The following is a 16,078-nucleotide window of genomic DNA, read 5'->3' on the forward strand; positions in this document are numbered from 1 at the left end:
GCGGCTTCTGCTCTCCTTCTTGCCTACTTTTGCATTTGTAGTGTTTTACACTCCAGGGAAAAAATGTTTGCTTGGGTGGGTGTGCCTTAGCTGGTAGCAAGGCACGGTCCAGAAGGTGGTTGAGTGAGAGAGACAACACTTGCTGGTTGAGTGTGTGTGTGGAGGTTGCACTTGGTTTGGAGTGTGAAGCTCTGAGCGGTGGCCTCTGCCTCCGTTCCCACCTCCCTTACCAGCAGAGAGACCACCACTGTTATTTTATGGTTAAAATATTTATTCTACTACCATCTCTCTCTCTCTCTCTCTGTTTATTTTTAATGTTGCTTTAGGCTACATAGGTGTGCAGCAGCCAAGGCCAGCACCTTGTAGGCACTCTAGTTTTTTTTTTAAGTAACTTAACTGTAATTGTAGTGATAACTTTTGAGCAATGGTAAAGTAATCAATTCCTTTTAGAACAATTGTAATTGTAATTTATTTCTTTTTGGGGCCATGTAACAGTAATTGTAATTTATTCATTTTTAAAAGCAATCTTCCAAGCCTCATCAATCCTGGTTATCTTCAGAACCCCAATCTGTTGACTGGCCCTCATGTCTTACTGTCTATCTGTGGGTTATGCCTTCCCAAGGACAGGCAGAAGCAAGCAAGCAAACAAACAAAAAACCCTTGCTTCCCAAGAGCATGAAATCTGAAATTTTACAATAAGGAAGAGAATAAGGAGAGAGAAGACATTACAAAGAGAGAGGGGAGGATAAGGAAGGAAGACCAGGCCACAAGAGAAGAGAACAGCCAGGTAGCGCAGAATTGCAGGGATGGCATCAGGAAGGCTAAAGCTGAGAATGAGTTGAGGTTAGCAACAGATGCCAAAAGCAACGAAAAAGCTTTCTGCAGGTACATCCCTAATAAAAGACAGAGAAAAGAAATGGTGGTACAGCTACACAATGAGGATGGCAAAATGGTAACAGATGACAAAGAAAAGGCAGAAGTGCTCAATTCCTACTTTGGCTCAGTCTTCTCCCAAAGGAGGGTCTATGACCCACCTGGGAAATGTGACATTGAAGGGGAAGGATTGCAGCCTAAGATTAATAGACAAATGGTCAAGGACGGAATACCTAATTACTTTGAATGAGTTCAAACCTGCAGGGCCTGATGAACTAGGGTACTGAAGGAACTGGCTGAAGAACTCTTGGAACTACAGTCTATTATCTTTGTGAAATCATGGAGGATGGGTGAAGTGCTGGATGACTGAAGGAGGGCTAATCTTCAAAAAGGGCAAAAAGGAGGAACCTGGGAACTACAGACCAGTCAGCCTGATGTCAGTCCCTGGAAAAATTCTGGAACAGATTATAAAGCAGTCAGTCTGTAAGCACCTTGAAAACAATGCAGTGATTACTAGAAGCCAACACAGATTTATCAAGAAAAACCCTGCCAGACTAACCTTATCTCATTTTTTGATCGGGTAATCTCCCCGGTAGGCTGTGGAAATGCTATGGACATAATATATCTCATCTTCAGCAATGCTTTTGACAAAGTGTCCCATGATATTCTGATTAGCAAGCTAGCTAAATATGGGCTGGAGGGAATAGCTATCAGGTGGATCAACAGTTGGCTCCAGAATTGTACTCAAAGAGTGCTTATCAATGGTTCCTTCTCAAAGTCGGGGGAGGTAACAAGCAGGGTACCACAGGGCTCAGTCCTTGCTCAGTGCTCTTCAACATTTTTATTAATTACTTGGATTTGGAGGAAACACTTATCAAATCTGCAGGTGATACAAAGGAGGGATAGCTAATACCCTGGAAGACAGAAACAAAATTCAAAGGGATCTTGATGGGCTGGAGCATTGGGCTGAAAACAACAGAATGAAATTTAACAGGGATCAGTGCAAAGTTCTACACTTAGGAAAAAGAAACCAAGTGCATAGTTACAAGATGGGGGATACTGAGCTCAGCAATACTACATGCAAGAAGGATCTTGGAATTGCTGTTGATCATAAGCTGAATGTGAGCCAACAGTTCAACATGGGTGCAAAAAAGGCAAATACTATTTTAGGCTGCATTAACAGAAGTATAAATCACATGAGGTACTAGTTCCCCTCTATTTGGGACTGGTTAGGCCTCATCTTGAGTACTTAATTTAGTTCTGGACACCACACTTTAAGAAGGAAACAGACAAACAGACAAAGTGGAACAGGTTCAGAGGAGGGCAACAAGGATGATTAGGGGACTGGAAACAAAGCCCTGTGAGGAGAGACTGAAAGAACTGGGCATGCTGAGCCTTCAGAAGAGAAGACAGAGGGGAAAGGATGAAATGTGGTTTCCATACTTAGGGTGATGACAAATGTAACACTTTCAAGACATACATGCTGTGTGTGGTAGAAATTATTTTGAATGAATCCACTCCCCCTTATAGCAAATCCTTCAGAATGCAGCAAATGCATGTTTAAGCCACTTCCACCATGTTAAAATGTGGAATGAATCTGATGGAAGTAGTCTAAACATATATTTACTGCCTTGTGAATCATTTGTTTTCAGAGCAGAGAATGTATGTTCACACCATGTGAATGTATGTTCACACCGTTTTTAGCCTAAACTTCGGTTGGGGATGAGACTCCGGGGCTAAGCCAAAGGCTCCACAGAACAGATGTGTTTTGGTGAGGGATTTGAAGAGAGTGTAATAGCAAACCGTAGGTGTTCTGAGAGGGAGTTCAAGACATCTGGGGAGCAAAAGAGAATGGGCAACATCATTTAAGAGCACAGAAGACATATGGGAAACAAAAGGTGTAAGACATGGAGAAGCAAAGGTTACACAGGAAGGGATATAATGGGGAATAAGGGCAGAAAGACAAGGAAGAGCACTGAGGTATATTGTGCAGTTCCTGTTCATTTCAATGAAGCTTGCACAAGAGAACTTCCCTTTGAATTTTGCTCCTGTTGGTTGGGAGTGGGATAGGTCTATCATCTGGAGTCATGTCTATGTCTCCTTGCCCTCTAACTTTAAGGTCTACTTTCAGATTTAGCCCTGTTCATGCAACCTTTCCATGGATATCAATGTGTGCAGAGTAGTGGTGGGGGAAAATTCAATTCATTTTGCATTTAAAGCCAAATCTATTAAATTCACACTTTTTGAAACAATATGAGGATTGAAACACAGACATTCTTCAAAATGTACGCTTATGGAAAAGTTGTGATGCAGTTTTCCAACCAATGTTTACAAAAATGCATATATTGGGGGAATGTGTGCATAAAATGAATCTTAGTGAAGATAACATTATATCAGGAAAATTGTTTGCAAAAATGTGTACATTAGTCAAAACTGCATACAAAATGTGATTATTAGAAGAAATGTGCACTAAAATGCCAAAGAATTTTCATGAGGACTTAAAAAAACCACAAATTGCTGCAGAAATGTGGAGAACTGAATTTAAGATGCAAAAAAAGAGAAAGTGAGAGACCCCAAACTGACAGATCTTTTCAGTCCCGGTGTGGAGCTGAGTTGTGAAGAGAGCCTATGCTCATGACAAGCTCTGTCTGCCGTTTCTAATGATGAATGCATGGAGGTTGGGGTCTTGTTGCCCCTCTTCACACATTCATGTCCATGGATACGTTGTGTGAACAGGGCTACTGGTGCTCCGGACCTTGGAGGTACGTGTCTGAATGTAAGTGTTGGTTATGATTTAAAATCAGCCTGTGATACCCAGGTCTGTCATGTGTGAGGGGGGAAAAGCACTTGCTGTTTTTTAGAAACCATTAAGATAAATCCTCATCCCCTGATGTTTGACTTAAGTGTTGAGAAGTATGCCTGTGGTTGCTAAGCAACAACAAAAAGCTTATTTCCATTTCTGGGGCAGAGCCAGGAACAGTGCTGGGGGTGGGGGTGGGGTGGGGGGAAGAACTAGAGTAACCCATAGCAGACACAGGGAACAAGAGGGATTCCTTGCAAATTGTTCATAGAATACCTCAAAAAATCCAGTTTGGGTCCAGTTTGTCCAGTAGAGTCAGCACAGTCAAGGATTAGGATAGGGAGAGAATGTTGGATGTGACCCACTGACATTTTCTGATATTTTACTAATCAAGCTGGTAATAAATAGTTTAGTTGAAGTCCGCAGCCAAACATTTAGCTGGTTTGTTCAAAATTACTATGTCAATGCCAGCCTCTCTCTCTATAGCTCCTGGCCAGATGCAAATCTTTCGTTTAGTCATGCTCTTTCCTAGTATGCCTTCCCTTTTCAGCTTCTTCCCCTCTTGTTGGTATTCCTCTGGACCACTCCCTGTTTCCAGCCTTCCTTTTCTAGCTCTCCCAACTTCCCCGGCCTTGCTGCCTTCTTAGATTGCAGTCTGCTTTCCCCACTCCTCTCATGTCCTTTTCTGTGTGCCCAGTCCTCTCTAATATCATAGCAGCTCAGCCAATGGCAGCAAAGCATCCTCTTTAGGTCTCACTCTTCTGTGACATTTAAGGCCATCAAGTCTTCCAGTCAGGGCATTTTAAAAGAAATTGTTACTGGGTATCCACTTTTTTTTATTAGAAGCCTCTCTGTCACGTAGAAGCCTCTCTGTCATGGACAAGCCCTGTCATTTGGACTGAAGCAAAAGGGCTCAAACTCAAAAGAAAATCAGGCAGTAAATACAGCCTTACAAATGCATTTACACAAGTTACTAGCCTAGCAAAAATTTTACTAGCCTGCCCATTCACTAGTAAATATATGAATTATGGGATCTGGCATTTATAGAAATAGAAAAGTTACAAAGCAGGTGGTACATAAAACCCCAGAATTAGTCCTGTTAAATTTATTTTTGAATGAAAACCAGACTCTTAAAGATTGGAAAAATAAGCAACTGAGAGGACTGAAACTGCCAGATCTTTCCATCCCTACTCAGAATGTTTGCTCCCACATTCATCAGGCTCCACGCTGAATCACCAGACACACCCATACTCTGCCCCCTACTTGTCAATGTGCCATCTCTTGCTTACACATAGCTCCACCTCACCTGGATTCTCAAAGTATGAGTTTACTCTGTTCTGAAATGTGTATCATGCTGAACAGAGAAATTATGTAAAGGATACTTGGAAATAACAAGAAATATTTTCAGTCTTAAATTCAATAATTTGAAAGCAGTGAGGATTAATGACTCAACCCTGCTTCTCAGAAATCAATAAGAAAAGCTGCTACTGATTTCAGTGGGAACATTTCACCAATGAGAATAAAGTAAATTTAACAAGCCATAATTTCTGAGTTGGCAGCATTTTCAAAAAAAACCCCAGAACTTCACAACAGGGCTGCAGTAATGACCAATAATCAGGTATTGTTGAGAAATGAGGTTGCCAGCTTTTCTTGAAAATAACAGGAGAGATATGGTCAGCTGTGCACAGAGCCTTTTGTGACCTATTTCCCCAGAATGTTTAACACTGAGTGGACCACCCCCACCACCATGCACACATTCACTTGAAGCTATGCTGGTTTCATTTGCTTTAAGCAATGGAATTGCTCACACAAACAGCAATGAACAAGCCAAGTTCACAAATAGCTCTAGAGGGACAGGGTGGGATGAAAGAAAAGGCGGAAAAGGTGATATGTTTCTTCTCCTAAGTACTTCTTCAAACACTTAAGTTGAACAAGGCATTCAACAAGAACCTTAAATATTTCTTTGCACAGAGGTCTTTTCCGGATTTGCTATCCTTTCACTGAAAGATGTAGTGGGCTCTGGACCGAACAGCTCATATACGCCCTTCTTGTATGTTCTCTGTCATGGAGATGCCATTTAGCTGTGCTATCCAAGCAGCCTGGTGGTAAAGAGAAGACCAATGTGTATTTGAAAACTGTCACATTTGATTGCCACTACATAGAAGGAGTGGATGTGAAGAATTATTTGAATAAAAGCAAGACACATTTCTGCTCTGACTTGATCTCAAATACGTTAATTAGGCTGCATATTTTTCTTTTCTTTGGCCACAGGGATTTTTAAAACTAAAATATGAAGCTATCATTCCTAATCAAAACAGAAAGTAAGCTGTAGGCCTAGGAACAGAAAATTATTTTGCCGAGTGCTCTTTACCAATGGTAATTCCATTCCAGTACTGTATCTCTATAACTTTGTTGTTGTTGTTATATGCCTTCATGTCAATTTTGACTTATGGCGACCCTATGCATCTTTTTATATATGTTCAGAGTTTGCCAGCAATCTTATTTATTTATTTAAAATATTTCTATCCCGCCCTTCTACCCTACAATAGGGCACTCAGGACGGCTACAATAAAATTGCACACATATATAATAAAATACACAATAACAACACAAAACATTACAGTAAATTAAAATGCATAAAATACTATTAAAATACATAAAATGCATTATCCATACACATACAAACATACCTTCCATCCTCAAAGCTCTATAACTGCCACCTTGGTAACAGCATTTGAATGTTAGCAGCTGATGAAGGCGGAAGCCAAAACGTTTTGGTAACATAATAAAAACCTCTGTTTTGTTAATCACAATTACATACATATATTTTTAGGTGAATTCTCACATGAACCTGACTAAGGGATAAAACTGATGTTAGCATTCAGATCTAAATGAATGTGAGAACTAGGCCTTATTCAGTGCCAGAGAAGTGTTAAATACACCTGCCAACATTTGAAAATCCAAAAGAGGGAGGTTTAGTTTACTCTTTCCCAACTTTTACATTGCTGTGCTCTGTCCTTGTAATGAAAGTATCACAGTGATCTCAACAGGTTTCCAACAAAACCTCCTTCTTTGGGGATATAATGTTCATCAGGCAGACATCACAACATCTCATCCCAGTTGATGTTTCTGTTCCTGAAAGAACCACTCTCACAGTCACCAACATTGTTGAAGGACCAAGAATCCTCACAACTCTCCACATGATCCAAGACTGCACCGAAGAGTTCTTTGTGTCATTACAGAGGGTTTTAGATGCACATTTGAATTCACAATGGGCACTGCCCATAGCCAGAAGTGCTTAAGAATTTCAACATGGCAGGGCATGTCAACATCCAGATTAGGTATAGAATTTCTTACTGTGCTGGCTTATAAGAGCTATGTGAAATATTATACAAAATAACTGTGATGGTTAACTTCTGGAATGCATCTCTTTAGAGTAAAGGTGGGAGATTGCATTTTTGAATGCGTCTGCACTCACTTTTAAAAATCACTGCATGTAGAAGACAAGTGCATCATGAAGAAATGTTTAGTGTAGCCCTGTTTAGCTTAGTGCTAATTTACTATATTTAGAAAGATTGTTATATGGGTGAGCATTCAAAAATATAATACACAAACACAACTACTACTGGCTACCTGATGTAGTACAGTCTGGAACTCATTGGCCAAGATATATAGAATGATTCTTCAAGTTGGTATTATTACATTAATAATTAATATTTATGTAATATTGCAAGGCAACCGCTTAGCATATATTTTTGCGATCCTTGCAATGATCCTGTAATGGAAGTCAGTATTGTTATCCCCATATTGCACATGAGGGCCTGGGTTGAAGAGAAACAAGGGGGAAGGGAGGGAGGGAGAGAGACTTGCCTAAAGCCATCTAGTGAATTCATGGTTCAGGTGAGATTTAAACTGGGGACTTCTTGAGCAGCTTAAGTATGTGTGAGCATGTGGCAAACGTCGTATTTTGAAAACCCTGGGCACAGATCAGGTTCAAAATGGGAATGTGTTCCGATGATATTGAGAGAGACAGCTGAACTGCTGCAATTAACTCATGACACAAGTTGCCTCTCCGCATGAGCAATCTAATGCTTCTGACAAAGGAGGAAGAGCTGCAGTCTCAAGCAAATCTCGTTTTTCACAAGGTATCATTTGCATTTCTCATCCAGATCTAACAATATCAGAAACGGTCTCTTGGATGTGAAGACAAGGTCTTAATTCATATGCACCACAAAATCAACTAAGAAGGTTTTCTAATTGTGTAATAAGATGTTTAATTTCTTGACTCGATCCATCAATTTTGGTTAGGTAGATGAGAGGTTTATCTTATAGCTGATATTTACAGTTATGCCATGAATTCTGGAGTAAGTAAATGTGACAACAAGGTCTTCATCCACATGTACCACACAGTCAGGTAATAAGGTTAAGAAGCAACTTAGCAGAATCTGGAGGGTGGATTTCAGCTTGTTCATGTAGCTTGTTCAGCAGGGACAAGGGGAAAGGGTGTGTGTGGGTTTGAGCTAATTAAATGCTTTGTTTTGAGATCATGGAAGCAGCTTGGTTTGGTCTCATTTTTCCCAGCTGGCTAGCCCATCCTAGATTGTCTGGCTCAACTCTGAAATATAGGATCAAATCATAATACCTTTGATATTTCCACTCCTTTTATGTGTAAAGTAGAATAGCTGGAACAGAATGCTCTTTTAATGCGCAGTCTCTGCAAGAGGCTCAACAGGAGCTTAACATTAGTGAGGTTACCTCCCCCCCCAAAAAATTCCTCTTGCCTAATATACAGTTTTGGAGGGCTTTGTTCTGAAACTGCTATTGTACATTCTGATTGCAGGCTTTGGCACCAAACTGTGTGCATGTCAACAGTGTCCTTAATGAATGTGATGAATGAAAGAAGAATAAGCAAAAGCGGCATGGGAGAAAGGAGAGCACCCAGATCAAGTGTCTGACAGTGTCAGTTTAGGATCTGCCAGTATTGTGGTCAGGGCTTTTGCCAATAGTCAATATACCTGTGCAGGTATACCTGTTGGGGACAGTCTCCATAGATGCCCAGAGGAAGAAGGTAGGTAACTGAATGCTGAGGAGGAGGAATAGCTGCAACTACCACTGCTCCCTTACTTGACCACCCTCGTGGGGGGGGGGGATGCAGTGTAGGGATGGAGGAGAAATTCAATTCAATTTGCATTTAAAGCTGAACTTACAAAATTCGCACTTTCCGAAACAATATGAGAACTGAAACAAAGCCATCTTTCGAAATTCACCCTGTTCGCAGTGTTTACAAAAATGCATATATTAGGGGAAAGTGTGGACAAAACGAGTAGACTGATGAAAATAACATACAAAAATGCATTTTATTAGGATAAATTGCTTACAAAAATGTGTACATAAGTAAAAATGTATTCATTAGGAGAAATTTGCTCTAAAATGCTGAGGATTTTTTTAAAGAAAGGAGGTACACTAAGGCCACTGTTTTATTAAAAACAAAGGCTGTTCTGCAACTTAATTCTTTAACTGCCAATTTCCCCTTTACACCTCAGTGCTGGTACTCTGTACCTAATTGGGAACTGGAAGATACGTGTCTCTCATTGACCACCTTTCTTGAGCAACTATGTGTTGTTCCCATGGGGAATTGTCTCATTTTAGAAGGGAACTCACCAAGCTGCTGAGGGCAGCCTAACCACTGCTTGAAGTAGTAGCAAAGCTTTTATTTCTGATAAAAACAAGAAAAGACCCTCAGGACCTCATTTTTAAGGTGCACCCCCACCACAAAATTCTGAGATTCTATCCCTCCCTCAGATTAGTCCAAACTTTTTTGGGGTGGGGGATTTTTGCCCAGCTCCTAAAATGGTAAAAAAGAGAAGAATCTGGGCCAAATATTTTGACCCACCACTAGTTGCAACAATCACCATGAGATAAAACAGTCTTCTGGTTGCTGTCAAAAAAAAGCTGAAGCAGGCTGTGAACTGAGATATTGTTGCTGCATGATAACACCTCTGATTTTCATGAAATGTGACATTTTAAGACCTGGCTCTGCTATCTGAATAAAACTCTACTTTTTATTCCTTCTTGTTTAGTTCTTCTATGTGTTTTGCCCAAGCAGGAACTTCTAAATTCACCTCAAAATTTTGCTTTAGGCACAGTTCAGGGAAAACCTGCTTGTTATTTAACAAGAATAACATTCAGGGAATTCATTTTAAGAGAACTCATTGATTTCATACCAAAATGGTTGCTTGATTAGTAATGGAAGCACTTAGAGTCTATAGTATACAATCATTATAAATGATGGAAGAATTCTATTATTTGCAATATTGTCTCTAGGAAGACATGAAAATCTACAGAAGAAATTTAGTTATTAATACCCTGGGTACAGAGAGTACTACTAATTCAGAAGAAAAGGCAACTGAAATTTCTCCTTCCATCAGATCCTAAGTTACTGTAGTCACCCTGCCATTCCCCTGTTGACCCACACTCCTGAGAATTTGACAGTGTCTTCCGGGAGTTCCATTTGCAGCTCCTGCCCTCAAAATGCTGAGGAAAGAATGATGCAATGCCAGGATCTAAATGCTGTACAAGGTATTTTAATAACATAACAAGAGCCCTGCTGCATCAGAGTCCAGCATTCTGTTTTCACAGTGGCCAACTACATGCCCACAAGCAGGCCATGTGCACCATAATTATTTCCATTTGTGATCCCTAGCATACTGCCTCTGACACCAGAGGTAGTATAATCATCATGATGTGCATTTTGCACATGCATTGAGACTTTTTTTTATGGGGGAGGGGTTTCATCCCACTTTAGCCCCTTGTGCATGCCCCCCCCAGCCACTACTGAAATTCAGAGGGCTGGCCAGAACAGCATTTGATGTTGGGTAAAGGGGGTGCAGCTCAACAGGAAAGGAGAGCATTCAGTGGAGCATTGGACTGTGGCCTTTTTGAAGCACTGAATAAATAACAATACATAGTAATAATTCATTGTATTATAATATATTGTGCATATTTAGATAATAGTGTTTTATCATGATTGTACAGTCATTGACCTATTGATCCTCTTCTGTTATGATGTACAGTCTAGAGCCAGCATAGTGTCCTCCAGATGCTTCTTGACTTCAGCTCCTATCATAGGAACTTAGGAAGCTGCCTTATGCTGAATCAGACAATTGGTCCATCTAACTCAGTATTGCCTACACTGATTGGTGGCAGCTCTCCAGAGTTTCAGACAATAAATATTCCCAACCCTACCTGGAGATGCTGGGGATTGTTGCTAGGATCTTTTGCATGCAAAGCAGATGCTCTACCACTGAGCTATTATAGCCTTTCAGCCCCACCTAGCATGGCCAATGGTCAGGGACTGTAGGAGCTGAAGTCTAACCATACCTAGAGGGTTCTACACTGGCTAACCTGGTCTAGAGAGAGGTTGGGTGTATTCTAGGGCATGAACCTTGGACCCCCATATGCTGTTGGATTAGAACCTCCATCATCCCCAGCCAACTTAGCCAATGGTCAGAGATTATGGGAGTTGTAGTTTCCTGTTTCCTGATTCCTAACTGAGCAGAGCAGAGGGACCTGTGTCAGCTGGTCCAGAGGATATACAAGCGAGCCAGCTCTCAGAGACTGAGAGAACAGAATGAGTGAACAGGGAGAGCTAAGAGGAGTTTGCCAGAGGAGTTTGGCAGGGGAGGTCCTTAATTTTTTTTCTTGTATGGGGCACCACATATCAGTGGGACTCTCATATGTACCCTGAAGGAGGACAGGACTAGCACAGGTCATTCCAATACAAGTAGAAAGAAAGAATGAAACAAAAGGCAGTAGAGACTATGGACTCCAATGATGGTGACCTGCACGATGTGTGCAATGTTTGTTTTCTTGCCTGAGAACAACATGGCATACTCGTATAATAGGTGCAAGCTGGTTGTGTTGTTGGAAGAAAATGTGAGGGGCCTGGAATGGCAGGTGGCCACACTGAAGAGTATAAGAGAAGGTGATGAGTTCTTAGAACACTACAACAACAACAGCAAAGAGAAGTACAGGAGGTGGAAGAACAACAGTATGTTGAAGCAGAAGAGGAGACTATTGTGGAAAGCAACTATGAAGTGGAGGAAACTCCGTGGAAAAGAGTGACAGGAGTAGAAGAGCGAGAAGACACCATTCACTGGTGGAACTATGGAACTGCATCCAGGCATTTGAGGATGAGACTAGAGGACAGTCTGCAGGGGAAGAATTACAGGAAATCCCACGAGACAGTGAGAGGCTGAAGTTCAGTCAAGCAGAGGCAAAGAAGCAATGCCCCATGACAAGAAGAAGAGCAGCAGTAGTGGGAGACTCTCTACTGCATGGAATGAAACCCAAGTATGCTGAGAAGGTCCATGGGTTCACCAGGTATGCTGTCTCCCTGGAGGACAGATTAGAGATGTGATGGAAAGGTTACCATCATTCATAAAGCCCTCTGACAGATATCCCTTTCTTCTCATCCATGTGGGAACGAATAATACTGCCAAGTGGAGCTACCAAGAAATCACGTCAGACTTTGAAGCTCTGGGAAGGAATCTCCTTTGAGGCCCTGATAGTTTTTTCATCCATCCTTCTGGTACTTAGAAGAGTAGAAAGGGAAAGAAAAATACTCTGGATGAATGACTGGCTATGAAGGTGGTGCTGATGTGAGAGATTTGGATTCTGGGATGGACTGCTGGCAAGTGATGGGTTACACCTTACAAGGACTGGGAAGAATGTGTTTGGCCACAGCATGGAGAAGTTCATCAGGAAATATTTAAACTGAATCCTAAGGGGGAGGGAGACGTAAACTTGGCAGTAATGACTAACAAAGAGGAGCTGAGGGAACGACTCTAATGGGGCCCAGTAACAGTCTTCATAAAAATGTAGGAAGGAAGCCAGGCTGTAAATCACATGGTCTTCGATGTCTGTATACTAATGCCCAGTGTATGGGAAACAAATAGGACGAACTTAAACTCTTAATACAGGAAAGTAAATACGACTTGATAGGTATAACTGAAACTTGGTGGGATGACTCTCATTACTGGAATACAGCGATTGAAGGATATAACTTATTCAAAAAGAGCAGAAGGAATAGAAAGGGAGGCAGAGTCATGCTATATGTTAATAATATATGTCGCTGCACAGTAATATAGGAGGATGAGTCTGGTAGCTCCACTGAGAATATCTGGATTGAAATAAATGGGGCAAGGAATAAAAGGAACATGGTACTTGGAGTCTACTACTGACCACCCAATCAAGGAGAGGATGAGGATGAATGAAACTTTTGAAAAGCAAATTGCCAATTTTTCAAGGAGGCATGATGTAGTAGTAATGGGGGACTTCAATTGCCCCAATATCTGTTGGGAGACAAATTCGGCCAAACACAGCCCCTCCAAGAAATTCCTGACTTGTGTTGGAGATAACTTTCTCCTACAGAAAGTGGAGGAAGCAACTAGAGGATCAGATATCCTTGACTTGATTCTAACTGATAGAGATGATTTGGTGGATGAAGTGGCAGTTATGGGAACTCTGGGGGAAAGTGACCACGCTATACTTGATTTTTTTATTTTAAAGGAACAAAAGCTGACAGTAGCAATACACGTACCCTGCACTTCAGGAAAGCTGATTTTAATAAACTCAGAACAATGGTAGGGAAAGATCCATGGCAAGTGACCCTAATGAGAAAAGGAATCCAAGATGGGTGGGAGTTTCTAAAAAAGGAACCTCTAAAGGCACAATGGCAAACAATTCCATCAAAGAAAAAAGGGGGAAGACAGCAGAAGACGCCAATGTGGCTTCACAGAAAGCTTAGAGATGACCTGAAAACAAAAAAAAGACACATACAGTGGAAGGAAGGCCAGGCCAGAAAGGAAGAGTAAAGGTAGCATGGAATTGCAGGGATCAGGAAGGCTAAAGCTAAGAATAAACTGAGATTAGTGAGATATGCCAAAAGCAACAAAAAAGCTTTCTTCAGGTACATCCGTAGTAAGAGACAGAGAAAAGAAATGGTGGTACAGCTACTCAATGAGGATGGCAAAATGATACCAGGTGACAAACAAAAGGCAGAAGTGCTCAATTCCTACTTTGGCTCAGTCTTCTCCCCAAAGAGGGTCTATGGCCCTCCTGGGAAGTTGAAGGGGGCAGGATTGCAGCTTGAAAGTGATAGATAAATCATCAAGGAATACCTAATCACTTTGAATGAGTTCAAATCAGCAGGGCCCAACAAACTGCATCCTACAGTAGTGAAGGAACTGGCTGAAGAACTCTAAAGCAATCAGTCTGTAAGCACCTTGAAAACAATGCAGTGATTACTAGAAGCCAGCATGGATTTATCAAGAACAAATCCTGCCAGACTCATCTTATCTCATTTTTTGATTGGGTAACCTGCCTGGTAGACTGTAGGAATGCTATGGACATAATACATCTTGACTAAGCAAAGCTTTTGACTAAGGGCTCATCCAAACGGAGCGGGATAATCCACGTTTTCCATATCCAGTTCGTCATCTGACAGTCCTCACTTTGCCTGTTTGTTCGCTCTTTCCCAATAAAAAAATGGCTTTTTTTGCGCCCACACACGCAGCGAGAGGACCCGTACTTCTTCTTGCTTTTTCCCAGCTCCGCCCATAACACTCCCACCTATCAGCCAATTGGTCCGCAAAAATATGACGTATGCTCCTCTCCCCCTTTGCAACAAAACACAACAAGGCGCATGTGCTTGAACGTACAAGCGCGAAAGTTTGAATTTCCTGATGGTTTGGTAGTAGTGGCTGTAATGGAGTTCTTTGTCGCTCACCACTCTGGAGCAGAGCCAGCCAGGGGGGTGTCTCCAGGTGTCCCTGACCATCCAGGGGGATTGTGGGCAGTGCAAGGGATCAGCGCTTGTAATCACCAGGCAAATCCCCCCGTAACCCTTGGGCTCATTCACTGCAGAGTTCAGCCCCGGACCGTTATGCGGCTCGGCAGCAGGAATGCTGCCTCTGAGGGAAGCAAACAGCCCCCCCAATGGATGGCCGCTCTTGGCTCAGGCAGGGAATGCGGGCAAACAGCCCCATGTGCTGCCATGTCAATCTGCGCTGAAGCGACCAGCACAGGCTTTGCGGTGTTCCCTCTGATAAAAGAAACATGTAAACCACTTATATGCCTATAATTCCTGTATTTTTGTTTGTATTTGCGATATTTCACAAAACCGACTGTATGCTTTTCTACCTTTAACGTTTCTGGAGATACACATGATTGCAATTCCACTTATTTCTCCAGAACAGCAAGTAAGGATGTGTCATGTCTAGGAAGGTACACCACCAGTCTCTATGGTTGTGGGTGGCTGAGACGCTCTACAAACCACTTATATGCCAATAATTCCTGTGGGTTTTTTGCTTGTATTTGCGATATTTTGCAAAAGCGACTGTATGCTTTTCAGCTCAGCTGGGCTGCGGAGAACCTGCAGGCTGTGGTTGAAATTGACAAGACTCAAAGAGAGTAGCCTTGCAGGCAGGAAAGCGAAATTGACTAAGCGTGCCTGAGTGTCTGTAATCCAAGAGGAAAGCCTCTATTTCTCTTCTCCCCCCCTCTCCCTCGACTCTGGATGCCTGGAAGCAAAGACCAATACGTTCAAGAAGGGCATTTGATGCGGGGTGGGTGGGAGGTGGAGGTTAGGCAAAGATTTTCTCCCTTGAAAAAGTTTACAAACAACCACAATTGCAGATCTCACCCTGAGCGGCTGCCCAGTTTGCAGGCTGGCTAAAAATTAACCGCTGTTGCTGCTTCTGCACAAATGCACTTTTCTGGATCTGCACAGTAGAAGTTGCAGGGGTCCCCCCCCCAACACTGGACCATTGCTCTGATAGGTTCCTTTTTCCTGGGCTTTCCCTGGACATTCGTGCACATGCGCAACAGTGGAAATACGTGATTGGCTGAGAATGAGGGAAGGGATATGGGGAACCGCCCAAGAGCTGCCCATCAAACGCCCACAGCTGTAAAGTCCGCAGAATTGCATCCGAGCGCCTGAAGGTACAGCGGATGATTCCCGGTTTAAAAAAGCAAATCGCATGATTTGCGGTATTGCAGGAGCGGATTTAACCGCACGAAAATGCGCAAAAGCGTGCGGCGTCATATGGACGACTGAAAAATAATGAAAACACAAAGCGATCATGTCACACATTTTACAGTTGTCTGGATGAGCCCTAAGTGCCCCATGATACTCTGACGAGCGGCTCGGGCTTGCAGGAATAGCGTAAGGAAAGCTAAAACCCAGAATGAGCTGAGGCTGGCGAGGGAAGCGAGGAACAACAAAAAGGGGTTTTTCAGATATGTTCGAAGCAAGAGAAAGACCAAGGAAACGGTGGGACTGCTGCTCAATGAGGATGGCAAAATGTTGACAGATAACAAAGAAAAGGCAGAACTGCTCAACGC

The sequence above is a fragment of the Rhineura floridana genome, chromosome 6, assembly GCF_030035675.1.
Source record: "Rhineura floridana isolate rRhiFlo1 chromosome 6, rRhiFlo1.hap2, whole genome shotgun sequence".
Taxonomy (NCBI): domain Eukaryota; kingdom Metazoa; phylum Chordata; class Lepidosauria; order Squamata; family Rhineuridae; genus Rhineura; species Rhineura floridana.